This window comes from Bos grunniens, chromosome 20, assembly GCF_055505025.1.
Source record: "Bos grunniens cultivar Pamir isolate PY7600 chromosome 20, Bosgru_T2T1.0, whole genome shotgun sequence".
Lineage (NCBI taxonomy): Eukaryota > Metazoa > Chordata > Mammalia > Artiodactyla > Bovidae > Bos > Bos grunniens.
Window position 1 is genome coordinate 72,683,880 of NC_141184.1, and position 15,668 is coordinate 72,699,547.

The following is a 15,668-nucleotide window of genomic DNA, read 5'->3' on the forward strand; positions in this document are numbered from 1 at the left end:
TGTTCGTAGTTGCTGGGTTGAGCCCAACTTTAATACAACCCATGGACTGCGGCCCATCAGGCTCCTCTGTCCGTGGCATTTCCCAGGCGAGGATACTGGGAGTGGGTTGCCATTTCCTTCTCCGGCGGGATCTTCCCGACCCAGGGATCAAACCCCAGTCTCCTGCGCGCGGATGCCTTGCCATCTGAACCAGGACATTGCTCATTCCCTAGGCAAAATACAAAGAATAGAGCTCGTGTTCTACTAAATGGAAAGATGATTTCAAAAACAGAAGCTGTCCTTTGTTGGTATCTTTGAATCTTTATGTAGTTTTCGTTGATTTTTACTGTTAAGGCTAACTGAACAAGGCAAGAGAGAAACCCCAGAATTGAAAAGCAATGGACGTTTTTGAAAGAAACATGTGCAGGTGAAGCTCTCTTCCTTTTTGAGAGATGGTTAAATGCAAAATCTTGATTCAACACATATGACTTTTGTGCACTTTCTTTCAAATCTCCATGACGAAGCCCTAAGGTGTCCAGGAAGAAAGGAGTAGAGGGGCAGACAAAAAGAGCAACCTTTCCCCTTGGTGCCATCTCAACCAGCTGCTTAGTTCCTTCATCTCAAGGACTATCATCTGGGCTTCTCTGGTTTGTCTGATTCTTGTTTCGGGGACCGTTTCTAGTCACAAGGCTGTCAACAGTGGGGGTGGTGTGTGTGTGGGGGGGGAAGCCCTTCTTTCCATTCCGCATGAGACCCAGTGGACAATCCAGGCCCTGCCCACTGCATTGAGTGTGCAGCAACAATATCAACGGTAATGCGGGTGAACAACACGTATTCCTGGAATCCACTCCGTTGGCTACTGACTGTGTGTGGTGGTGGTCTGGAACCTAGACCTGGAAGCTTTCTGGATGATTGCAAATGACACCAAAGTCTGAGGACGATGGAAGATCTTCACATTTCTGCAAGAGCCACACACGTCCAGAAGGAACCACAAGACTTGCCTGAAATGGTCAAGGTATAAGTAATGGACTCAACGTTGGAAGGTCTCCACCTTTGCTATGGAAGTCAAACGATCGTTCTTTGAAATGAAAATGGAGCATAATGAACGTTCTCATGCTTCTAGAGCCTTTGAAAAGCCCTAACTTGTAGAAATCTGCTGTACGAGTTCCTTGAAAGCAAGAACCTCTATGTATGGATATGTCTTCATGCCTTAGATTGTGCCTCGAATATAGTGTACACATCAACCCAGGAAAGGAAAGAATTGAATCGCCAAACATACAAAGAGATCAAAAGTGCCGAGCCAAGTGACCCCTTGAGGCTTCCAAGAGCTTTTCTGTCTTTCACACACTAAGTAAATACTGAGCACCTACGATGAGCTAGGAGGCATGTAATAAGTTTCAGGGAATAGAAGGCGGAGAGAAGAAGACACAGAGTTCCTGCTTTCACTGAGACGACTCTAATGATACATCACAGGCAGATCCTTTGAGAACCTATAAGAGGGGCCTCTTCCCTCACCACAAAACCTGGGTGTCAGGGAAGGCTTTCCAGAGGCACCATTTCGTTGAGGTCCATAGGTTGAACCTAGGTAAACCAGGGTTGAGATGCAGGAAGAATTTCAGGCCGGGAAAATAGCATCTTGGAAGGCTATGTGACCAGGGAAACTTAGGACATTCAAGAAACGAAAAATGCCCTATGGGATGGAAGCCAAAGAGTGCAGAGGGCATTCCAGGCAAAAGACATCAGAGAAGAACGTGAGGAGCAAGCCTGAAGGGAAGTGGTCGTATCTTCAATATGCTGGGAAAATACGAGAGCCGTTGGAGCAGGGAGGTGACAGCATTGCATCTGCATTTCCAAAAGGTCATCTTGCTCCACATCACTAATGATTGGAGAGGCTCAACTCCAAACTCCAAGGAGGGACCACTTCACATGAGTCCGATTGGGCCTCACTGCAATGTCTGTCAATAACCAGTGCTGGAGAAGATGTGGAGCAAAGGGAACTCTCCTCCACGGGGAGTAGGAATGGGCGTGGGTAGAGCCGGTATGGAAAAGAATATGGAGGTTCCCGAAGGAACTAAAAGTGGAAGTAGCGTATGGTTCAGCAGTCCGACTCCCAGGCATGGACACACCCACGGTATAAGTGAACAAGATAGATGCCCCGTTTGGGCACATCTATCTGTGCGTGCGTGCGCACATGCGCATGCGCGATGGCCTGCGAGGCAGGGGGTGGGGCGGGGGCTGGGGCTCTGGCGGGAGTCCGTGCAAGCCCCGGGATTGCCTGAGGCAAGCCAAAGGAGCCCCAGATGGAGACGGGACTGCCGGTCGTCGGGTGTCCTGGAAGCCGAATGCGAATGCGGAGGGGCTCGCGGGCCGCGCGGAGGCAACCCAGGTCTGCAGCGGGAGTCGGGGCCCCGGCCAGCCGCTCCCCGCGGCCCGGGAGGGGCTGGGGCTGCGGGGGGGGATCCAAGAATCGGGATGCGCGGCGGGGGCTAAAGGACCTCTTCTGGTAGGCAAAAAGCCTCGAGCACCCGGGATTCCCAGGTGGTCTCCCATCCAAGATCCTAACCGGGCCCGACCCTGCTTAGCTTCACGAGATCAGACGAGATCGGGCGCCTTCAGGCTGATACGGCCTGAGACAGTGGCGCTTGGCTCGGGGCGCCCTAAGAGCCTTGCGCTTCGCCTCCCTTTCGCTCTGCCCTGCAGGTCGGGCCAACGGGCCGCACCTCTCGTCGCGGGGCGTGCTGTACTTGAGCCGCACGACCCGCGACCGGACTCCAGCCTGCTGACGCCGGCCCGCCCCCCGGAACACCGCCAACACCAGAGCAGCAAGCGCCTGGCCGGGCCCGGGGGCCCGAGGGGCTTCCAGGACCCCCCATTGACCGGGAGGGCGTGCGTGCATGCGTGCGCGCGGGGCCTGGGGGCTGGGCTGAGGGGTGCGGAGGTCTCGGCGCCCTCCCACCCGCGGCAACTCCAGACCCGGCCGCGCTGGCTGAGCGGGGCCTCCCCCGGATCCCATTCGCCGCTCAGGCCCGCGCGGCCCCAGATGTGTCGGTCTTCGGCGCCCGCCGCCTCCCAACCCCAGCGGCCCAGGGGCCTCTGAACCTCCTGCGGGCCTAGGCGCAGCGAAACTTGAGCGCCCAACTTGCCCGGCACCTGTCCGGTGCCCAAACCCAGCAGAAGCCAGGGAGGCGCGGTCGAGCGGAGCGCCTCAGCCCCTCCCCTTCGCACTACCGAGGCCCCCCCTTTGCCCCCACGCCAAGCCTTCGACCTTCCTGAGAGAGCAGACGAGCCACAGGCAGGCACACAGACAGACACACAGACACTCGCACGCACCCACGCCAAGGGAGACAGCTGGCCTGCGCAAGCTCCTCAGCCAGAGCCAGAGCGCCTGGGAGAGGCGGGGGCAAGACGAACGGGCCGGCGGCTGGCTGTCAGGAGATACAGAGGCAGAAATACATGAAGATTCCGAGACAGACTCCAAGACGGCAAGAGGAGATACAGACACACACACACACACACACACACACACACACACACACACACACACACTTGAGTGTGGTCTTTGGAAATACTTGTGTTCGTAGTTGCTGGGTTGAGCCCAACTTTAATACAACCCATGGACTGCGGCCCATCAGGCTCCTCTGTCCGTGGCATTTCCCAGGCGAGGATACTGGGAGTGGGTTGCCATTTCCTTCTCCGGCGGGATCTTCCCGACCCAGGGATCAAACCCCAGTCTCCTGCGCGCGGATGCCTTGCCATCTGAACCAGGACATTGCTCATTCCCTAGGCAAAATACAAAGAATAGAGCTCGTGTTCTACTAAATGGAAAGATGATTTCAAAAACAGAAGCTGTCCTTTGTTGGTATCTTTGAATCTTTATGTAGTTTTCGTTGATTTTTACTGTTAAGGCTAACTGAACAAGGCAAGAGAGAAACCCCAGAATTGAAAAGCAATGGACGTTTTTGAAAGAAACATGTGCAGGTGAAGCTCTCTTCCTTTTTGAGAGATGGTTAAATGCAAAATCTTGATTCAACACATATGACTTTTGTGCACTTTCTTTCAAATCTCCATGACGAAGCCCTAAGGTGTCCAGGAAGAAAGGAGTAGAGGGGCAGACAAAAAGAGCAACCTTTCCCCTTGGTGCCATCTCAACCAGCTGCTTAGTTCCTTCATCTCAAGGACTATCATCTGGGCTTCTCTGGTTTGTCTGATTCTTGTTTCGGGGACCGTTTCTAGTCACAAGGCTGTCAACAGTGGGGGTGGTGTGTGTGTGGGGGGGGAAGCCCTTCTTTCCATTCCGCATGAGACCCAGTGGACAATCCAGGCCCTGCCCACTGCATTGAGTGTGCAGCAACAATATCAACGGTAATGCGGGTGAACAACACGTATTCCTGGAATCCACTCCGTTGGCTACTGACTGTGTGTGGTGGTGGTCTGGAACCTAGACCTGGAAGCTTTCTGGATGATTGCAAATGACACCAAAGTCTGAGGACGATGGAAGATCTTCACATTTCTGCAAGAGCCACACACGTCCAGAAGGAACCACAAGACTTGCCTGAAATGGTCAAGGTATAAGTAATGGACTCAACGTTGGAAGGTCTCCACCTTTGCTATGGAAGTCAAACGATCGTTCTTTGAAATGAAAATGGAGCATAATGAACGTTCTCATGCTTCTAGAGCCTTTGAAAAGCCCTAACTTGTAGAAATCTGCTGTACGAGTTCCTTGAAAGCAAGAACCTCTATGTATGGATATGTCTTCATGCCTTAGATTGTGCCTCGAATATAGTGTACACATCAACCCAGGAAAGGAAAGAATTGAATCGCCAAACATACAAAGAGATCAAAAGTGCCGAGCCAAGTGACCCCTTGAGGCTTCCAAGAGCTTTTCTGTCTTTCACACACTAAGTAAATACTGAGCACCTACGATGAGCTAGGAGGCATGTAATAAGTTTCAGGGAATAGAAGGCGGAGAGAAGAAGACACAGAGTTCCTGCTTTCACTGAGACGACTCTAATGATACATCACAGGCAGATCCTTTGAGAACCTATAAGAGGGGCCTCTTCCCTCACCACAAAACCTGGGTGTCAGGGAAGGCTTTCCAGAGGCACCATTTCGTTGAGGTCCATAGGTTGAACCTAGGTAAACCAGGGTTGAGATGCAGGAAGAATTTCAGGCCGGGAAAATAGCATCTTGGAAGGCTATGTGACCAGGGAAACTTAGGACATTCAAGAAACGAAAAATGCCCTATGGGATGGAAGCCAAAGAGTGCAGAGGGCATTCCAGGCAAAAGACATCAGAGAAGAACGTGAGGAGCAAGCCTGAAGGGAAGTGGTCGTATCTTCAATATGCTGGGAAAATACGAGAGCCGTTGGAGCAGGGAGGTGACAGCATTGCATCTGCATTTCCAAAAGGTCATCTTGCTCCACATCACTAATGATTGGAGAGGCTCAACTCCAAACTCCAAGGAGGGACCACTTCACATGAGTCCGATTGGGCCTCACTGCAATGTCTGTCAATAACCAGTGCTGGAGAAGATGTGGAGCAAAGGGAACTCTCCTCCACGGGGAGTAGGAATGGGCGTGGGTAGAGCCGGTATGGAAAAGAATATGGAGGTTCCCGAAGGAACTAAAAGTGGAAGTAGCGTATGGTTCAGCAGTCCGACTCCCAGGCATGGACACACCCACGGTATAAGTGAACAAGATAGATGCCCCGTTTGGGCACATCTATCTGTGCGTGCGTGCGCACATGCGCATGCGCGATGGCCTGCGAGGCAGGGGGTGGGGCGGGGGCTGGGGCTCTGGCGGGAGTCCGTGCAAGCCCCGGGATTGCCTGAGGCAAGCCAAAGGAGCCCCAGATGGAGACGGGACTGCCGGTCGTCGGGTGTCCTGGAAGCCGAATGCGAATGCGGAGGGGCTCGCGGGCCGCGCGGAGGCAACCCAGGTCTGCAGCGGGAGTCGGGGCCCCGGCCAGCCGCTCCCCGCGGCCCGGGAGGGGCTGGGGCTGCGGGGGGGGATCCAAGAATCGGGATGCGCGGCGGGGGCTAAAGGACCTCTTCTGGTAGGCAAAAAGCCTCGAGCACCCGGGATTCCCAGGTGGTCTCCCATCCAAGATCCTAACCGGGCCCGACCCTGCTTAGCTTCCGAGATCAGACGAGATCGGGCGCCTTCAGGCTGATACGGCCTGAGACAGTGGCGCTTGGCTCGGGGCGCCCTAAGAGCCTTGCGCTTCGCCTCCCTTTCGCTCTGCCCTGCAGGTCGGGCCAACGGGCCGCACCTCTCGTCGCGGGGCGTGCTGTACTTGAGCCGCACGACCCGCGACCGGACTCCAGCCTGCTGACGCCGGCCCGCCCCCCGGAACACCGCCAACACCAGAGCAGCAAGCGCCTGGCCGGGCCCGGGGGCCCGAGGGGCTTCCAGGACCCCCCATTGACCGGGAGGGCGTGCGTGCATGCGTGCGCGCGGGGCCTGGGGGCTGGGCTGAGGGGTGCGGAGGTCTCGGCGCCCTCCCACCCGCGGCAACTCCAGACCCGGCCGCGCTGGCTGAGCAGGGCCTCCCCCGGATCCCATTCGCCGCTCAGGCCCGCGCGGCCCCAGATGTGTCGGTCTTCGGCGCCCGCCGCCTCCCAACCCCAGCGGCCCAGGGGCCTCTGAACCTCCTGCGGGCCTAGGCGCAGCGAAACTTGAGCGCCCAACTTGCCCGGCACCTGTCCGGTGCCCAAACCCAGCAGAAGCCAGGGAGGCGCGGTCGAGCGGAGCGCCTCAGCCCCTCCCCTTCGCACTACCGAGGCCCCCCCTTTGCCCCCACGCCAAGCCTTCGACCTTCCTGAGAGAGCAGACGAGCCACAGGCAGGCACACAGACAGACACACAGACACTCGCACGCACCCACGCCAAGGGAGACAGCTGGCCTGCGCAAGCTCCTCAGCCAGAGCCAGAGCGCCTGGGAGAGGCGGGGGCAAGACGAACGGGCCGGCGGCTGGCTGTCAGGAGATACAGAGGCAGAAATACATGAAGATTCCGAGACAGACTCCAAGACGGCAAGAGGAGATACAGACACACACACACACACACACACACACACACACACACACACACACTTGAGTGTGGTCTTTGGAAATACTTGTGTTCGTAGTTGCTGGGTTGAGCCCAACTTTAATACAACCCATGGACTGCGGCCCATCAGGCTCCTCTGTCCGTGGCATTTCCCAGGCGAGGATACTGGGAGTGGGTTGCCATTTCCTTCTCCGGCGGGATCTTCCCGACCCAGGGATCAAACCCCAGTCTCCTGCGCGCGGATGCCTTGCCATCTGAACCAGGACATTGCTCATTCCCTAGGCAAAATACAAAGAATAGAGCTCGTGTTCTACTAAATGGAAAGATGATTTCAAAAACAGAAGCTGTCCTTTGTTGGTATCTTTGAATCTTTATGTAGTTTTCGTTGATTTTTACTGTTAAGGCTAACTGAACAAGGCAAGAGAGAAACCCCAGAATTGAAAAGCAATGGACGTTTTTGAAAGAAACATGTGCAGGTGAAGCTCTCTTCCTTTTTGAGAGATGGTTAAATGCAAAATCTTGATTCAACACATATGACTTTTGTGCACTTTCTTTCAAATCTCCATGACGAAGCCCTAAGGTGTCCAGGAAGAAAGGAGTAGAGGGGCAGACAAAAAGAGCAACCTTTCCCCTTGGTGCCATCTCAACCAGCTGCTTAGTTCCTTCATCTCAAGGACTATCATCTGGGCTTCTCTGGTTTGTCTGATTCTTGTTTCGGGGACCGTTTCTAGTCACAAGGCTGTCAACAGTGGGGGTGGTGTGTGTGTGTGGGGGGAAGCCCTTCTTTCCATTCCGCATGAGACCCAGTGGACAATCCAGGCCCTGCCCACTGCATTGAGTGTGCAGCAACAATATCAACGGTAATGCGGGTGAACAACACGTATTCCTGGAATCCACTCCGTTGGCTACTGACTGTGTGTGGTGGTGGTCTGGAACCTAGACCTGGAAGCTTTCTGGATGATTGCAAATGACACCAAAGTCTGAGGACGATGGAAGATCTTCACATTTCTGCAAGAGCCACACACGTCCAGAAGGAACCACAAGACTTGCCTGAAATGGTCAAGGTATAAGTAATGGACTCAACGTTGGAAGGTCCCCACCTTTGCTATGGAAGTCAAACGATCGTTCTTTGAAATGAAAATGGAGCATAATGAACGTTCTCATGCTTCTAGAGCCTTTGAAAAGCCCTAACTTGTAGAAATCTGCTGTACGAGTTCCTTGAAAGCAAGAACCTCTATGTATGGATATGTCTTCATGCCTTAGATTGTGCCTCGAATATAGTGTACACATCAACCCAGGAAAGGAAAGAATTGAATCGCCAAACATACAAAGAGATCAAAAGTGCCGAGCCAAGTGACCCCTTGAGGCTTCCAAGAGCTTTTCTGTCTTTCACACACTAAGTAAATACTGAGCACCTACGATGAGCTAGGAGGCATGTAATAAGTTTCAGGGAATAGAAGGCGGAGAGAAGAAGACACAGAGTTCCTGCTTTCACTGAGACGACTCTAATGATACATCACAGGCAGATCCTTTGAGAACCTATAAGAGGGGCCTCTTCCCTCACCACAAAACCTGGGTGTCAGGGAAGGCTTTCCAGAGGCACCATTTCGTTGAGGTCCATAGGTTGAACCTAGGTAAACCAGGGTTGAGATGCAGGAAGAATTTCAGGCCGGGAAAATAGCATCTTGGAAGGCTATGTGACCAGGGAAACTTAGGACATTCAAGAAACGAAAAATGCCCTATGGGATGGAAGCCAAAGAGTGCAGAGGGCATTCCAGGCAAAAGACATCAGAGAAGAACGTGAGGAGCAAGCCTGAAGGGAAGTGGTCGTATCTTCAATATGCTGGGAAAATACGAGAGCCGTTGGAGCAGGGAGGTGACAGCATTGCATCTGCATTTCCAAAAGGTCATCTTGCTCCACATCACTAATGATTGGAGAGGCTCAACTCCAAACTCCAAGGAGGGACCACTTCACATGAGTCCGATTGGGCCTCACTGCAATGTCTGTCAATAACCAGTGCTGGAGAAGATGTGGAGCAAAGGGAACTCTCCTCCACGGGGAGTAGGAATGGGCGTGGGTAGAGCCGGTATGGAAAAGAATATGGAGGTTCCCGAAGGAACTAAAAGTGGAAGTAGCGTATGGTTCAGCAGTCCGACTCCCAGGCATGGACACACCCACGGTATAAGTGAACAAGATAGATGCCCCGTTTGGGCACATCTATCTGTGCGTGCGTGCGCACATGCGCATGCGCGATGGCCTGCGAGGCAGGGGGTGGGGCGGGGGCTGGGGCTCTGGCGGGAGTCCGTGCAAGCCCCGGGATTGCCTGAGGCAAGCCAAAGGAGCCCCAGATGGAGACGGGACTGCCGGTCGTCGGGTGTCCTGGAAGCCGAATGCGAATGCGGAGGGGCTCGCGGGCCGCGCGGAGGCAACCCAGGTCTGCAGCGGGAGTCGGGGCCCCGGCCAGCCGCTCCCCGCGGCCCGGGAGGGGCTGGGGCTGCGGGGGGGGATCCAAGAATCGGGATGCGCGGCGGGGGCTAAAGGACCTCTTCTGGTAGGCAAAAAGCCTCGAGCACCCGGGATTCCCAGGTGGTCTCCCATCCAAGATCCTAACCGGGCCCGACCCTGCTTAGCTTCACGAGATCAGACGAGATCGGGCGCCTTCAGGCTGATACGGCCTGAGACAGTGGCGCTTGGCTCGGGGCGCCCTAAGAGCCTTGCGCTTCGCCTCCCTTTCGCTCTGCCCTGCAGGTCGGGCCAACGGGCCGCACCTCTCGTCGCGGGGCGTGCTGTACTTGAGCCGCACGACCCGCGACCGGACTCCAGCCTGCTGACGCCGGCCCGCCCCCCGGAACACCGCCAACACCAGAGCAGCAAGCGCCTGGCCGGGCCCGGGGGCCCGAGGGGCTTCCAGGACCCCCCATTGACCGGGAGGGCGTGCGTGCATGCGTGCGCGCGGGGCCTGGGGGCTGGGCTGAGGGGTGCGGAGGTCTCGGCGCCCTCCCACCCGCGGCAACTCCAGACCCGGCCGCGCTGGCTGAGCGGGGCCTCCCCCGGATCCCATTCGCCGCTCAGGCCCGCGCGGCCCCAGATGTGTCGGTCTTCGGCGCCCGCCGCCTCCCAACCCCAGCGGCCCAGGGGCCTCTGAACCTCCTGCGGGCCTAGGCGCAGCGAAACTTGAGCGCCCAACTTGCCCGGCACCTGTCCGGTGCCCAAACCCAGCAGAAGCCAGGGAGGCGCGGTCGAGCGGAGCGCCTCAGCCCCTCCCCTTCGCACTACCGAGGCCCCCCCTTTGCCCCCACGCCAAGCCTTCGACCTTCCTGAGAGAGCAGACGAGCCACAGGCAGGCACACAGACAGACACACAGACACTCGCACGCACCCACGCCAAGGGAGACAGCTGGCCTGCGCAAGCTCCTCAGCCAGAGCCAGAGCGCCTGGGAGAGGCGGGGGCAAGACGAACGGGCCGGCGGCTGGCTGTCAGGAGATACAGAGGCAGAAATACATGAAGATTCCGAGACAGACTCCAAGACGGCAAGAGGAGATACAGACACACACACACACACACACACACACACACACACACACACACACTTGAGTGTGGTCTTTGGAAATACTTGTGTTCGTAGTTGCTGGGTTGAGCCCAACTTTAATACAACCCATGGACTGCGGCCCATCAGGCTCCTCTGTCCGTGGCATTTCCCAGGCGAGGATACTGGGAGTGGGTTGCCATTTCCTTCTCCGGCGGGATCTTCCCGACCCAGGGATCAAACCCCAGTCTCCTGCGCGCGGATGCCTTGCCATCTGAACCAGGACATTGCTCATTCCCTAGGCAAAATACAAAGAATAGAGCTCGTGTTCTACTAAATGGAAAGATGATTTCAAAAACAGAAGCTGTCCTTTGTTGGTATCTTTGAATCTTTATGTAGTTTTCGTTGATTTTTACTGTTAAGGCTAACTGAACAAGGCAAGAGAGAAACCCCAGAATTGAAAAGCAATGGACGTTTTTGAAAGAAACATGTGCAGGTGAAGCTCTCTTCCTTTTTGAGAGATGGTTAAATGCAAAATCTTGATTCAACACATATGACTTTTGTGCACTTTCTTTCAAATCTCCATGACGAAGCCCTAAGGTGTCCAGGAAGAAAGGAGTAGAGGGGCAGACAAAAAGAGCAACCTTTCCCCTTGGTGCCATCTCAACCAGCTGCTTAGTTCCTTCATCTCAAGGACTATCATCTGGGCTTCTCTGGTTTGTCTGATTCTTGTTTCGGGGACCGTTTCTAGTCACAAGGCTGTCAACAGTGGGGGTGGTGTGTGTGTGTGGGGGGAAGCCCTTCTTTCCATTCCGCATGAGACCCAGTGGACAATCCAGGCCCTGCCCACTGCATTGAGTGTGCAGCAACAATATCAACGGTAATGCGGGTGAACAACACGTATTCCTGGAATCCACTCCGTTGGCTACTGACTGTGTGTGGTGGTGGTCTGGAACCTAGACCTGGAAGCTTTCTGGATGATTGCAAATGACACCAAAGTCTGAGGACGATGGAAGATCTTCACATTTCTGCAAGAGCCACACACGTCCAGAAGGAACCACAAGACTTGCCTGAAATGGTCAAGGTATAAGTAATGGACTCAACGTTGGAAGGTCCCCACCTTTGCTATGGAAGTCAAACGATCGTTCTTTGAAATGAAAATGGAGCATAATGAACGTTCTCATGCTTCTAGAGCCTTTGAAAAGCCCTAACTTGTAGAAATCTGCTGTACGAGTTCCTTGAAAGCAAGAACCTCTATGTATGGATATGTCTTCATGCCTTAGATTGTGCCTCGAATATAGTGTACACATCAACCCAGGAAAGGAAAGAATTGAATCGCCAAACATACAAAGAGATCAAAAGTGCCGAGCCAAGTGACCCCTTGAGGCTTCCAAGAGCTTTTCTGTCTTTCACACACTAAGTAAATACTGAGCACCTACGATGAGCTAGGAGGCATGTAATAAGTTTCAGGGAATAGAAGGCGGAGAGAAGAAGACACAGAGTTCCTGCTTTCACTGAGACGACTCTAATGATACATCACAGGCAGATCCTTTGAGAACCTATAAGAGGGGCCTCTTCCCTCACCACAAAACCTGGGTGTCAGGGAAGGCTTTCCAGAGGCACCATTTCGTTGAGGTCCATAGGTTGAACCTAGGTAAACCAGGGTTGAGATGCAGGAAGAATTTCAGGCCGGGAAAATAGCATCTTGGAAGGCTATGTGACCAGGGAAACTTAGGACATTCAAGAAACGAAAAATGCCCTATGGGATGGAAGCCAAAGAGTGCAGAGGGCATTCCAGGCAAAAGACATCAGAGAAGAACGTGAGGAGCAAGCCTGAAGGGAAGTGGTCGTATCTTCAATATGCTGGGAAAATACGAGAGCCGTTGGAGCAGGGAGGTGACAGCATTGCATCTGCATTTCCAAAAGGTCATCTTGCTCCACATCACTAATGATTGGAGAGGCTCAACTCCAAACTCCAAGGAGGGACCACTTCACATGAGTCCGATTGGGCCTCACTGCAATGTCTGTCAATAACCAGTGCTGGAGAAGATGTGGAGCAAAGGGAACTCTCCTCCACGGGGAGTAGGAATGGGCGTGGGTAGAGCCGGTATGGAAAAGAATATGGAGGTTCCCGAAGGAACTAAAAGTGGAAGTAGCGTATGGTTCAGCAGTCCGACTCCCAGGCATGGACACACCCACGGTATAAGTGAACAAGATAGATGCCCCGTTTGGGCACATCTATCTGTGCGTGCGTGCGCACATGCGCATGCGCGATGGCCTGCGAGGCAGGGGGTGGGGCGGGGGCTGGGGCTCTGGCGGGAGTCCGTGCAAGCCCCGGGATTGCCTGAGGCAAGCCAAAGGAGCCCCAGATGGAGACGGGACTGCCGGTCGTCGGGTGTCCTGGAAGCCGAATGCGAATGCGGAGGGGCTCGCGGGCCGCGCGGAGGCAACCCAGGTCTGCAGCGGGAGTCGGGGCCCCGGCCAGCCGCTCCCCGCGGCCCGGGAGGGGCTGGGGCTGCGGGGGGGGATCCAAGAATCGGGATGCGCGGCGGGGGCTAAAGGACCTCTTCTGGTAGGCAAAAAGCCTCGAGCACCCGGGATTCCCAGGTGGTCTCCCATCCAAGATCCTAACCGGGCCCGACCCTGCTTAGCTTCACGAGATCAGACGAGATCGGGCGCCTTCAGGCTGATACGGCCTGAGACAGTGGCGCTTGGCTCGGGGCGCCCTAAGAGCCTTGCGCTTCGCCTCCCTTTCGCTCTGCCCTGCAGGTCGGGCCAACGGGCCGCACCTCTCGTCGCGGGGCGTGCTGTACTTGAGCCGCACGACCCGCGACCGGACTCCAGCCTGCTGACGCCGGCCCGCCCCCCGGAACACCGCCAACACCAGAGCAGCAAGCGCCTGGCCGGGCCCGGGGGCCCGAGGGGCTTCCAGGACCCCCCATTGACCGGGAGGGCGTGCGTGCATGCGTGCGCGCGGGGCCTGGGGGCTGGGCTGAGGGGTGCGGAGGTCTCGGCGCCCTCCCACCCGCGGCAACTCCAGACCCGGCCGCGCTGGCTGAGCGGGGCCTCCCCCGGATCCCATTCGCCGCTCAGGCCCGCGCGGCCCCAGATGTGTCGGTCTTCGGCGCCCGCCGCCTCCCAACCCCAGCGGCCCAGGGGCCTCTGAACCTCCTGCGGGCCTAGGCGCAGCGAAACTTGAGCGCCCAACTTGCCCGGCACCTGTCCGGTGCCCAAACCCAGCAGAAGCCAGGGAGGCGCGGTCGAGCGGAGCGCCTCAGCCCCTCCCCTTCGCACTACCGAGGCCCCCCCTTTGCCCCCACGCCAAGCCTTCGACCTTCCTGAGAGAGCAGACGAGCCACAGGCAGGCACACAGACAGACACACAGACACTCGCACGCACCCACGCCAAGGGAGACAGCTGGCCTGCGCAAGCTCCTCAGCCAGAGCCAGAGCGCCTGGGAGAGGCGGGGGCAAGACGAACGGGCCGGCGGCTGGCTGTCAGGAGATACAGAGGCAGAAATACATGAAGATTCCGAGACAGACTCCAAGACGGCAAGAGGAGATACAGACACACACACACACACACACATACACACACACACACACACACACACTTGAGTGTGGTCTTTGGAAATACTTGTGTTCGTAGTTGCTGGGTTGAGCCCAACTTTAATACAACCCATGGACTGCGGCCCATCAGGCTCCTCTGTCCGTGGCATTTCCCAGGCGAGGATACTGGGAGTGGGTTGCCATTTCCTTCTCCGGCGGGATCTTCCCGACCCAGGGATCAAACCCCAGTCTCCTGCGCGCGGATGCCTTGCCATCTGAACCAGGACATTGCTCATTCCCTAGGCAAAATACAAAGAATAGAGCTCGTGTTCTACTAAATGGAAAGATGATTTCAAAAACAGAAGCTGTCCTTTGTTGGTATCTTTGAATCTTTATGTAGTTTTCGTTGATTTTTACTGTTAAGGCTAACTGAACAAGGCAAGAGAGAAACCCCAGAATTGAAAAGCAATGGACGTTTTTGAAAGAAACATGTGCAGGTGAAGCTCTCTTCCTTTTTGAGAGATGGTTAAATGCAAAATCTTGATTCAACACATATGACTTTTGTGCACTTTCTTTCAAATCTCCATGACGAAGCCCTAAGGTGTCCAGGAAGAAAGGAGTAGAGGGGCAGACAAAAAGAGCAACCTTTCCCCTTGGTGCCATCTCAACCAGCTGCTTAGTTCCTTCATCTCAAGGACTATCATCTGGGCTTCTCTGGTTTGTCTGATTCTTGTTTCGGGGACCGTTTCTAGTCACAAGGCTGTCAACAGTGGGGGTGGTGTGTGTGTGTGGGGGGAAGCCCTTCTTTCCATTCCGCATGAGACCCAGTGGACAATCCAGGCCCTGCCCACTGCATTGAGTGTGCAGCAACAATATCAACGGTAATGCGGGTGAACAACACGTATTCCTGGAATCCACTCCGTTGGCTACTGACTGTGTGTGGTGGTGGTCTGGAACCTAGACCTGGAAGCTTTCTGGATGATTGCAAATGACACCAAAGTCTGAGGACGATGGAAGATCTTCACATTTCTGCAAGAGCCACACACGTCCAGAAGGAACCACAAGACTTGCCTGAAATGGTCAAGGTATAAGTAATGGACTCAACGTTGGAAGGTCTCCACCTTTGCTATGGAAGTCAAACGATCGTTCTTTGAAATGAAAATGGAGCATAATGAACGTTCTCATGCTTCTAGAGCCTTTGAAAAGCCCTAACTTGTAGAAATCTGCTGTACGAGTTCCTTGAAAGCAAGAACCTCTATGTATGGATATGTCTTCATGCCTTAGATTGTGCCTCGAATATAGTGTACACATCAACCCAGGAAAGGAAAGAATTGAATCGCCAAACATACAAAGAGATCAAAAGTGCCGAGCCAAGTGACCCCTTGAGGCTTCCAAGAGCTTTTCTGTCTTTCACACACTAAGTAAATACTGAGCACCTACGATGAGCTAGGAGGCATGTAATAAGTTTCAGGGAATAGAAGGCGGAGAGAAGAAGACACAGAGTTCCTGCTTTCACTGAGACGACTCTAATGATACATCACAGGCAGATCCTTTGAGAACCTATAA

General features: G+C 54.9%; 1 pseudogene; it reads right to left on the reverse strand.

Moving 5' to 3' along the window:
- Positions 1-6,043: 6,043 nt before the first annotated feature.
- On the reverse strand, positions 6,044-6,163 carry LOC147350726 (5S ribosomal RNA; annotated as a pseudogene).
- Positions 6,164-15,668: the final 9,505 nt, after the last annotated feature.